Below are 11,276 nucleotides of genomic sequence, written 5' to 3'. Positions count from 1 at the left end.
TTTTGTGGTACCCTTTTTTTTAGAAAAGTATCAAAATACATTTTGGTACCGGTACTGTTACGTAAGACGAAGGGGGAAGGAGACGGTACGACAGCAGGAGGTCTAGCTCAACGGGTTTTATTTGAGCTTGATGATTACGTCGGGTGTGTATGCTACTATGTGTGTGGATGCAGGGCTATGTGTAGAAGTTAACAAATATAAGTTACCAGAGGTTATTGTAAGTGTGTGTTGGTTGTGGCAGCAAAGAAGTCCAGAGGGGAGAAGCAAAAGAGGTTCGTGATCTGAGCGAGGTCCGTGGGGGCAGGAGAGAGGCGTCCAGAAGTCCAGGTCCGAGTGCGGAGGTCGAGGAAGGCAGTCAGAGTCCAGGGGGAAGATCGGCAGGTGAGGCGCACGGCTCACTGCGGAGACACGGAGGTACTGTGGGAACAGGAGATGCCATTTTTAGGTTTTATAAGGACTCCTGATGACGTTTTGAGACATCTCCTACAACTACAGCACCAGAATTGTGCTGCTGAAGCAAGTCCGTTTTTTGGAATTTTTACGACATTTTGCAAAATATTTTTTTTCCGTAAAATATGCATTTTCTTCTAATTTCTTCCATTTTCGGGTTTAGTCGGGACTCCTGATGACGTTTTGAGACATCTCCTACAACTACAGCACCAGAATTGTGCTGCTGAAGCAAGTCCGTTTTTTGGCATTTTTACGACAGGGTCCCCCCTTACGACATTTTAGCAAAAAATGTTTTTCGTAAAAAATGCATTTTCTTACATTTTCTTCCATTTTCGGGTTTAGTCGGGACTCCTGATGACGTTTTGAGACATCTCCTACAACTACAGCACCAGAATTGTGCTGCTGAAGCAAGTCCGTTTTTTGAATTTTTTTTTGTAAAAAAAAAGTTTTCCCAAAAAAAGCATTTTATGCCATTTTTAGGTTTTGTAGGGACTCCTGATGACGTTTTGAGACATCTCCTACAACTACAGCACCAGAATTGTACTGCTGAAGCAAGTCCGTTTTTTGGCATTTTTACGACAGGGTCCCCCCTTACGACATTTTAGCAAAAAATGTTTTTCTTAAAAAATGCATTTTCTTACATTTTCTTACATTTACGGCTTTAGTCGGGACTCCTGATGACGTTTTGAGACATCTCCTGCAACTACAGCACCAAAATTGTGCTGCTGAAGCAAGTCCGTTTTTTAAATTTTTTTTTGTAAAAAAAAGTTTTCCCAAAAAAAGCATTTTATGCCATTTTTAGGTTTTGTAGGGACTCCTGATGACGTTTTGAGACATCTCCTATAACTACAGCACCAGAATTGTGCTGCTGAAGCAAGTCCGTTTTTTGGAATTTTTACGACAGGGTCCCCCCTTACGACATTTTAGCAAAAAATGTTTTTCTTAAAAAATGCATTTTCTTACATTTTCTTACATTTACGGGGTTAGTCGGGACTCCTGATGACGTTTTGAGACATCTCCTACAACTACAGCACCAGAATTGTGCTGCTGAAGCAAGTCTGTTTTCTGGAATTTTTTTTTTGTAAAAAAAAAGTTTTCCCAAAAAAGGCATTTTATGCCATTTTTAGGTTTTGTAGGGACTTCTGATGACGTTTCGAGACATCTCCTACAACTACAGCACCAGAATTGTACTGCTGAAGCAAGTCCGCTTTTTGGCATTTTTACGACAGGGTCCCCCCTTACGACATTTTAGCAAAAAATGTTTTTCTTAAAAAATGCATTTTCTTACATTTTCTTACATTTACGGGTTTAGTCGGGACTCCTGATGACGTTTTGAGACATCTCCTACAAATACAGCACCACAATTGTGCTGCTGAAGCAAGTCCGTTTTTTGGAATTTTTTTTTGTAAAAAAAAAGTTTTCCCAAAAAAAGCATTTTATGCCATTTTTAGGTTTTGTAGGGACTCCTGATGACGTTTTGAGACATCTCCTACAACTACAGTACCAGAATTGTACTGCTGAAGGAAGTCCGTTTTTTGGCATTTTTACGACATTTTAGCAAAAAACTTTTTTCTTAAAAAATGCATTTTCTTACATTTTCTTACATTTACGGGTTTAGTCGGGACTCCTGATGACGTTTTGAGACATCTCCTACAACTACAGCACCAGAATTGTACTGCTGAAGCAAGTCCGCTTTTTGGCATTTTTACGACAGGGTCCCCCCTTACGACATTTTAGCAAAAAATGTTTTTCTTAAAAAATGCATTTTCTTACATTTTCTTACATTTACGGGTTTAGTCGGGACTCCTGATGACGTTTTGAGACATCTCCTACAACTACAGCACCAGAATTGTACTGCTGAAGCAAGTCAGTTTTTTGGAATTTTTACGACAGGGTCCCCCCTTACGACATTTTAGCAAAAAATGTTTTTCGTAAAAAATGCATTTTCTTACATTTTCTTACATTTACGGGTTTAGTCGGGACTCCTGATGACGTTTTGAGACATCTCCTACAACTACAGCACCAGAATTGTGCTGCTGAAGCAAGTCCGTTTTTTGGCATTTTTACGACAGGGTCCCCCCTTACGACATTTTAGCAAAAAATGTTTTTCGTAAAAAATGCATTTTCTTACATTTTCTTACATTTACGGGTTTAGTCGGGACTCCTGATGACGTTTTGAGACATCTCCTACAACTACAGCACCAGAATTGTGCTGCTGAAGCAAGTCTGTTTTTTGAATTTTTTTTTGTAAAAAAAAAGTTTTCCCAAAAAAAGCATTTTCTGCCATTTTTAGGTTTTGTAGGGACTCCTGATGACGTTTTGAGACATCTCCTACAACTACAGCACCAGAATTGTACTGCTGAAGCAAGTCCGTTTTTTGGCATTTTTACGACAGGGTCCCCCCTTACGACATTTTAGCAAAAAATGTTATTCGTAAAAAATGCATTTTCTTACATTTTCTTACATTTACGGGTTTAGTCGGGACTCCTGATGACGTTTTGAGACATCTCCTACAACTACAGCACCAGAATTGTGCTGCTGAAGCAAGTCTGTTTTTTGAAAAAAATTTTGTAAAAAAAAAGTTTTCCCAAAAAAAGCATTTTATGCCATTTTTAGGTTTTGTAGAGACTCCTGATGACGTTTTGAGACATCTCCTACAACTACAGCACCAGAATTGTACTGCTGAAGCAAGTCCGTTTTTTGGCATTTTTACGACAGGGTCCCCCCTTACGACATTTTAGCAAAAAATGTTTTTCGTAAAAAATGCATTTTCTTACATTTTCTTACATTTACGGGTTTAGTCGGGACTCCTGATGACGTTTTGAGACATCTCCTACAACTACAGCACCAGAATTGTGCTGCTGAAGCAAGTCTGTTTTTTGAAATTTTTTTTGTAAAAAAAAAGTTTTCCCAAAAAAAGCATTTTATGCCATTTTTAGGTTTTGTAGGGACTCCTGATGACGTTTTGAGACATCTCCTACAACTACAGCACCAGAATTGTACTGCTGAAGCAAGTCCGTTTTTTGGAATTTTTACGACAGGGTCCCCCCTTACGACATTTTAGCAAAAAATATTTTTCGTAAAAAATGCATTTTCTTACATTTACGGGTTTAGTCGGGACTCCTGAGGACGTTTTGAGACATCTCCTACAACTACAGCACCAGAATTGTGCTGCTGAAGCAAGTCTGTTTTTTTAAAAAAAAAATTGTAAAAAAAAAGTTTTCCCAAAAAAGCCTTTTATGCCATTTTTAGGTTTTGTAGGGACTCCTGATGACGTTTTGAGACATCTCCTACAACTACAGCACCAGAATTGTACTGCTGAAGCAAGTCCGTTTTTTGGCATTTTTACGACAGGGTCCCCCCTTACGACATTTTAGCAAAAAATGTTTTTCTTAAAAAATGCATTTTCTTACATTTTCTTACATTTACGGGTTTAGTCGGGACTCCTGATGACGTTTTGAGACATCTCCTACAACTACAGCACCAGAATTGTGCTGCTGAAGCAAGTCTGTTTTTTGAATTTTTTTTTGTAAAAAAAAAGTTTTCCCAAAAAAAGCATTTTATGCCATTTTTAGGTTTTGTAGGGACTCCTGATGACGTTTTGAGACATCTCCTACAACTACAGCACCAGAATTGTACTGCTGAAGCAAGTCCGTTTTTTGGCATTTTTACGACAGGGTCCCCCCTTACGACATTTTAGCAAAAAATGTTATTCGTAAAAAATGCATTTTCTTACATTTTCTTACATTTACGGGTTTAGTCGGGACTCCTGATGACGTTTTGAGACATCTCCTACAACTACAGCACCAGAATTGTGCTGCTGAAGCAAGTCTGTTTTTTGAAAAAATTTTTGTAAAAAAAAAGTTTTCCCAAAAAAAGCATTTTATGCCATTTTTAGGTTTTGTAGAGACTCCTGATGACGTTTTGAGACATCTCCTACAACTACAGCACCAGAATTGTGCTGCTGAAGCAAGTCTGTTTTTTTAAAAAAAAAATTGTAAAAAAAAAGTTTTCCCAAAAAAGCCTTTTATGCCATTTTTAGGTTTTGTAGGGACTCCTGATGACGTTTTGAGACATCTCCTACAACTACAGCACCAGAATTGTACTGCTGAAGCAAGTCCGTTTTTTGGCATTTTTACGACAGGGTCCCCCCTTACGACATTTTAGCAAAAAATGTTTTTCTTAAAAAATGCATTTTCTTACATTTTCTTACATTTACGGGTTTAGTCGGGACTCCTGATGACGTTTTGAGACATTTCCTACAACTACAGCACCAGAATTGTGCTGCTGAAGCAAGTCCGTTTTTTGGCATTTTTACGACAGGGTCCCCCCTTACGACATTTTAGCAAAAAATGTTTTTCTTAAAAAATGCATTTTCTTACATTTTCTTACATTTACGGGTTTAGTCGGGACTCCTGATGACGTTTTGAGACATCTCCTACAACTACAGCACCAGAATTGTGCTGCTGAAGCAAGTCTGTTTTTTGAATTTTTTTTTGTAAAAAAAAAAGTTTTCCCAAAAAAAGCATTTTATGCCATTTTTAGGTTTTGTAGGGACTCCTGATGACGTTTTGAGACATCTCCTACAACTACAGCACCAGAATTGTACTGCTGAAGCAAGTCGGTTTTTTGGCATTTTTACGACAGGGTCCCCCCTTACGACATTTTAGCAAAAAATGTTTTTCTTAAAAAATGCATTTTCTTACATTTTCTTACATTTACGGGTTTAGTCGGGACTCCTGATGACGTTTTGAGACATCTCCTACAACTACAGCACCAGAATTGTACTGCTGAAGCAAGTCCGTTTTTTGGAATTTTTACGACAGGGTCCCCCCTTACGACATTTTAGCAAAAAATATTTTTCGTAAAAAATGCATTTTCTTACATTTTCTTACATTTACGGGTTTAGTCGGGACTCCTGAGGACGTTTTGAGACATCTCCTACAACTACAGCACCAGAATTGTGCTGCTGAAGCAAGTCTGTTTTTTAAAAAAAAAATTTGTAAAAAAAAAGTTTTCCCAAAAAAGCTTTTTATGCCATTTTTAGGTTTTGTAGGGACTCCTGATGACGTTTTGAGACATCTCCTACAACTACAGCACCAGAATTGTACTGCTGAAGCAAGTCCGTTTTTTGGCATTTTTACGACAGGGTCCCCCCTTACGACATTTTAGCAAAAAATGTTTTTCTTAAAAAATGCATTTTCTTACATTTTCTTACATTTACGGGTTTAGTCGGGACTCCTGATGACGTTTTGAGACATCTCCTACAACTACAGCACCAGAATTGTGCTGCTGAAGCAAGTCCGTTTTTTGGCATTTTTACGACAGGGTCCCCCCTTACGACATTTTAGCAAAAAATGTTTTTTGTAAAAAATGCATTTTCTTACATTTTCTTACATTTACCGGTTTAGTCGGGACTCCTGATGACGTTTTGAGACATCTCCTACAACTACAGCACCAGAATTGTGCTGCTGAAGCAAGTCTGTTTTTTGAATTTTTTTTTGTAAAAAAAAAGTTTTCCCAAAAAAAGCATTTTATGCCATTTTTAGGTTTTGTAGGGACTCCTGATGACGTTTTGAGACATCTCCTACAACTACAGCACCAGAATTGTGCTGCTGAAGCAAGTCTGTTTTTTGAATTTTTTTTTGTAAAAAAAAAGTTTTCCCAAAAAAAGCATTTTATGCCATTTTTAGGTTTTGTAGGGACTCCTGATGACGTTTTGAGACATCTCCTACAACTACAGCACCAGAATTGTACTGCTGAAGCAAGTCCGTTTTTTGGCATTTTTACGACAGGGTCCCCCCTTACGACATTTTAGCAAAAAATGTTTTTCGTAAAAAATGCATTTTCTTACATTTTCTTACATTTACGGGTTTAGTCGGGACTCCTGATGACGTTTTGAGACATCTCCTACAAATACAGCACCAGAATTGTGCTGCTGAAGCAAGTCCGTTTTTTGGAAAAATTTTTTGTAAAAAAAAAGTTTTCCCAAAAAAAGCATTTTATGCCATTTTTAGGTTTTGTAGGGACTCCTGATGACGTTTTGAGACATCTCCTACAACTACAGTACCAGAATTGTACTGCTGAAGGAAGTCCGTTTTTTGGCATTTTTACGACATTTTAGCAAAAAACTTTTTTCTTAAAAAATGCATTTTCTTACATTTTCTTACATTTACGGGTTTAGTCGGGACTCCTGATGACGTTTTGAGACATCTCCTACAACTACAGCACCAGAATTGTGCTGCTGAAGCAAGTCTGTTTTTTGAATTTTTTTTTGTAAAAAAAAAAGTTTTCCCAAAAAAAGCATTTTATGCCATTTTTAGGTTTTGTAGGGACTCCTGATGACGTTTTGAGACATCTCCTACAACTACAGCACCAGAATTGTACTGCTGAAGCAAGTCTGTTTTTTGGCATTTTTACGACAGGGTCCCCCCTTACGACATTTTAGCAAAAAATGTTTTTCTTAAAAAATGCATTTTCTTACATTTTCTTACATTTACGGGTTTAGTCGGGACTCCTGATGACGTTTTGAGACATCTCCTACAACTACAGCACCAGAATTGTGCTGCTGAAGCAAGTCCGTTTTTTGGCATTTTTACGACAGGGTCCCCCCTTACGACATTTTAGCAAAAAATGTTTTTTGTAAAAAATGCATTTTCTTACATTTTCTTACATTTACGGGTTTAGTCGGGACTCCTGATGACGTTTTGAGACATCTCCTACAACTACAGCACCAGAATTGTGCTGCTGAAGCAAGTCTGTTTTTTGAATTTTTTTTTGTAAAAAAAAAGTGTTCCCAAAAAAAGCATTTTATGCCATTTTTAGGTTTTGTAGGGACTCCTGATGACGTTTTGAGACATCTCCTACAACTACAGCACCAGAATTGTACTGCTGAAGCAAGTCCGTTTTTTGGCATTTTTACGACAGGGTCCCCCCTTACGACATTTTAGCAAAAAATGTTTTTCGTAAAAAATGCATTTTCTTACATTTTCTTACATTTACGGGTTTAGTCGGGACTCCTGATGACGTTTTGAGACATCTCCTACAAATACAGCACCAGAATTGTGCTGCTGAAGCAAGTCCGTTTTTTGGAATTTTTTTTTGTAAAAAAAAAGTTTTCCCAAAAAAAGCATTTTATGCCATTTTTAGGTTTTGTAGGGACTCCTGATGACGTTTTGAGACATCTCCTACAACTACAGTACCAGAATTGTACTGCTGAAGGAAGTCCGTTTTTTTGGCATTTTTACGACATTTTAGCAAAAAACTTTTTTCTTAAAAAATGCATTTTCTTACATTTTCTTACATTTACGGGTTTAGTCGGGACTCCTGATGACGTTTTGAGACATCTCCTACAACTACAGCACCAGAATTGTACTGCTGAAGCAAGTCCGTTTTTTGGCATTTTTACGACAGGGTCCCCCCTTACGACATTTTAGCAAAAAATGTTTTTCGTAAAAAATGCATTTTCTTACATTTTCTTACATTTACGGGTTTAGTCGGGACTCCTGATGACGTTTTGAGACATCTCCTACAACTACAGCACCAGAATTGTGCTGCTGAAGCAAGTCTGTTTTTTGAGGTTTTTTTTGTAAAAAAAAAAGTTTTCCCAAAAAAAGCATTTTATGCCATTTTTAGGTTTTGTAGGGACTCCTGATGACGTTTTGAGACATCTCCTACAACTACAGCACCAGAATTGTACTGCTGAAGCAAGTCAGTTTTTTGGAATTTTTACGACAGGGTCCCCCCTTACGACATTTTAGCAAGAAATGTTTTTCTTAAAAAATGCATTTTCTTACATTTTCTTACATTTACGGGTTTAGTCGGGACGCCTGATGACGTTTTGAGACATCTCCTACAACTACAACACCAGAATTGTGCTGCTGAAGCAAGTCTGTTTTTTGAATTTTTTTTTGTAAAAAAAAAGTTTTCCCAAAAAAAGCATTTTATGCCATTTTTAGGTTTTGTAGGGACTCCTGATGACGTTTTGAGACATCTCCTACAACTACAGCACCAGAATTGTACTGCTGAAGCAAGTCCGTTTTTTGGCATTTTTACGACAGGGTCCCCCCTTACGACATTTTAGCAAAAAATGTTATTCGTAAAAAATGCATTTTCTTACATTTTCTTACATTTACGGGTTTAGTCGGGACTCCTGATGACGTTTTGAGACATCTCCTACAACTACAGCACCAGAATTGTGCTGCTGAAGCAAGTCTGTTTTTTGAGGTTTTTTTTGTAAAAAAAAAAGTTTTCCCAAAAAAAGCATTTTATGCCATTTTTAGGTTTTGTAGGGACTCCTGATGACGTTTTGAGACATCTCCTACAACTACAGCACCAGAATTGTGCTGCTGAAGCAAGTCAGTTTTTTGGAATTTTTACGACAGGGTCCCCCCTTACGACATTTTAGCAAGAAATGTTTTTCTTAAAAAATGCATTTTCTTACATTTTCTTACATTTACGGGTTTAGTCGGGACGCCTGATGACGTTTTGAGACATCTCCTACAACTACAACACCAGAATTGTGCTGCTGAAGCAAGTCTGTTTTTTGAATTTTTTTTTGTAAAAAAAAAGTTTTCCCAAAAAAAGCATTTTATGCCATTTTTAGGTTTTGTAGGGACTCCTGATGACGTTTTGAGACATCTCCTACAACTACAGCACCAGAATTGTACTGCTGAAGCAAGTCCGTTTTTTGGCATTTTTACGACAGGGTCCCCCCTTACGACATTTTAGCAAAAAATATTTTTCGTAAAAAATGCATTTTCTTACATTTACGGGTTTAGTCGGGACTCCTGAGGACGTTTTGAGACATCTCCTACAACTACAGCACCAGAATTGTGCTGCTGAAGCAAGTCTGTTTTTTTTTAAAAAAAATTGTAAAAAAAAAGTTTTCCCAAAAAAGCCTTTTATGCCATTTTTAGGTTTTGTAGGGACTCCTGATGACGTTTTGAGACATCTCCTACAACTACAGCACCAGAATTGTACTGCTGAAGCAAGTCCGTTTTTTGGCATTTTTACGACAGGGTCCCCCCTTACGACATTTTAGCAAAAAATGTTTTTTGTAAAAAATGCATTTTCTTACATTTTCTTACATTTACGGGTTTAGTCGGGACTCCTGATGACGTTTTGAGACATCTCCTACAACTACAGCACCAGAATTGTGCTGCTGAAGCAAGTCTGTTTTTTGAATTTTTTTTTGTAAAAAAAAAGTTTTCCCAAAAAAAGCATTTTATGCCATTTTTAGGTTTTGTAGGGACTCCTGATGACATTTTGAGACATCTCCTACAACTACAGCACCAGAATTGTACTGCTGAAGCAAGTCCGTTTTTTGGCATTTTTACGACAGGGTCCCCCCTTACGACATTTTAGCAAAAAATGTTTTTCGTAAAAAATGCATTTTCTTACATTTTCTTACATTTACGGGTTTAGTCGGGACTCCTGATGACGTTTTGAGACATCTCCTACAAATACAGCACCAGAATTGTGCTGCTGAAGCAAGTCCGTTTTTTGGAATTTTTTTTTGTAAAAAAAAAGTTTTCCCAAAAAAAGCATTTTATGCCATTTTTAGGTTTTGTAGGGACTCCTGATGACGTTTTGAGACATCTCCTACAACTACAGTACCAGAATTGTACTGCTGAAGGAAGTCCGTTTTTTTGGCATTTTTACGACATTTTAGCAAAAAACTTTTTTCTTAAAAAATGCATTTTCTTACATTTTCTTACATTTACGGGTTTAGTCGGGACTCCTGATGACGTTTTGAGACATCTCCTACAACTACAGCACCAGAATTGTGCTGCTGAAGCAAGTCCGTTTTTTGGCATTTTTACGACAGGGTCCCCCCTTACGACATTTTAGCAAAAAATGTTTTTCGTAAAAAATGCATTTTCTTACATTTTCTTACATTTACGGGTTTAGTCGGGACTCCTGATGACGTTTTGAGACATCTCCTACAACTACAGCACCAGAATTGTGCTGCTGAAGCAAGTCTGTTTTTTGAATTTTTTTTTGTAAAAAAAAAGTTTTCCCAAAAAAAGCATTTTATGCCATTTTTAGGTTTTGTAGGGACTCCTGATGACGTTTTGAGACATCTCCTACAACTACAGCACCAGAATTGTACTGCTGAAGCAAGTCCGTTTTTTGGCATTTTTACGACAGGGTCCCCCCTTACGACATTTTAGCAAAAAATGTTATTCGTAAAAAATGCATTTTCTTACATTTTCTTACATTTACGGGTTTAGTCGGGACTCCTGATGACGTTTTGAGACATCTCCTACAACTACAGCACCAGAATTGTGCTGCTGAAGCAAGTCAGTTTTTTGGAATTTTTACGACAGGGTCCCCCCTTACGACATTTTAGCAAGAAATGTTTTTCTTAAAAAATGCATTTTCTTACATTTTCTTACATTTACGGGTTGAGTCGGGACGCCTGATGACGTTTTGAGACATCTCCTACAACTACAGCACCAGAATTGTGCTGCTGAAGCAAGTCTGTTTTTTGAATTTTTTTTTGTAAAAAAAAAGTTTTCCCAAAAAAAGCATTTTATGCCATTTTTAGGTTTTGTAGGGACTCCTGATGACGTTTTGAGACATCTCCTACAACTACAGCACCAGAATTGTACTGCTGAAGCAAGTCCGTTTTTTGGCATTTTTACGACAGGGTCCCCCCTTACGACATTTTAGCAAAAAATGTTTTTCGTAAAAAATGCATTTTCTTACATTTTCTTACATTTACGGGTTTAGTCGGGACTCCTGATGACGTTTTGAGACATCTCCTACAACTACAGCACCAGAATTGTGCTGCTGAAGCAAGTCTGTTTTTTGAATTTTTT

At 37.4% G+C, this 11,276-nt stretch overlaps 1 long non-coding RNA gene across 6 annotated transcripts in view; it reads right to left on the bottom strand.

The window, feature by feature from the left end:
* Window positions 1–11,276, bottom strand: part of LOC133645288 (uncharacterized) — a 166,356-nt gene continuing 155,080 nt past the window's right edge. For all 6 annotated transcript variants that reach the window (XR_009824951.1, XR_009824954.1, XR_009824950.1 and 3 more), the window contains one exon: window positions 1–417. This is a non-coding gene — a long non-coding RNA (uncharacterized LOC133645288). The remainder of the gene's footprint in view (window positions 418–11,276) is intronic.

The sequence above is a fragment of the Entelurus aequoreus genome, unplaced genomic scaffold, assembly GCF_033978785.1.
Source record: "Entelurus aequoreus isolate RoL-2023_Sb unplaced genomic scaffold, RoL_Eaeq_v1.1 HiC_scaffold_31, whole genome shotgun sequence".
In the NCBI taxonomy this organism is placed as follows: domain Eukaryota; kingdom Metazoa; phylum Chordata; class Actinopteri; order Syngnathiformes; family Syngnathidae; genus Entelurus; species Entelurus aequoreus.
The sequence above is the reverse complement of the archived record's forward strand: the minus strand, read 5'-3'. Positions and strand labels throughout refer to the sequence as shown.